We start from the raw sequence: 722 nt of genomic DNA, 5'->3' as shown, positions 1-722 counted from the left end.
TCCACATGACCTATGCATCTTCTTTCATAAAAGAAACAAGATCCTTAACGCAGCCTACTTGCGTCACAGAATGAAAGGGCTATAATAAAAAGTGAGATTAATCCTTTAGCAAGTATGTTGAGCCTAAAGCCAGAGTTTAACATCCCTATTGTAGTACTGTACCTGGATACATTCCCACTGAACCTTATACTGCACACCTAAAGCTGTTCTGGAGGTTATTTTCATAGTTTTAGTTTAAAATGAGCTGTAAAAAAGCACCACATGGCCATTCTAATTACTGCTGATGTAAACAAAAGCAATATTCTAGTACTAATATATATATAGCTTTACAAGGAGTGGATGTCTTCAAGAAAGGTGCTGTGACTTATGCATTCCCAATAACAAGCCACTCCCAAGCCGCAGACATCAAAAGCATGTTACCTGAGCTAAGGAGAAAAAACATTTTGAATTTCATTTAAAAACCTGGAGGAACAGTGGAGATGCACACAATCCAACGTGTTTCAATTGCAGTGTGAAGTTTCCAGTGCGATGCCACATGCTGGTTTGTCCACTGTCTTTTATGAAATCCAAAGTCAACAACCATCGTACTCAATTTTAGTGCACTACATACTTCAATCTGACAAGCTTTACAGCAATGCTGATTTCTTTGTCCAGCAGGACTTGGCACCTGCCTGCAGTAACTACAAGCTGATCACCTCCACGCCACGCTACATTGATGCAGC

This window comes from Archocentrus centrarchus, chromosome 24, assembly GCF_007364275.1.
Source record: "Archocentrus centrarchus isolate MPI-CPG fArcCen1 chromosome 24, fArcCen1, whole genome shotgun sequence".
Classification (NCBI taxonomy): Eukaryota; Metazoa; Chordata; class Actinopteri; order Cichliformes; family Cichlidae; genus Archocentrus; species Archocentrus centrarchus.
This window is presented reverse-complemented; position numbering follows the sequence as displayed.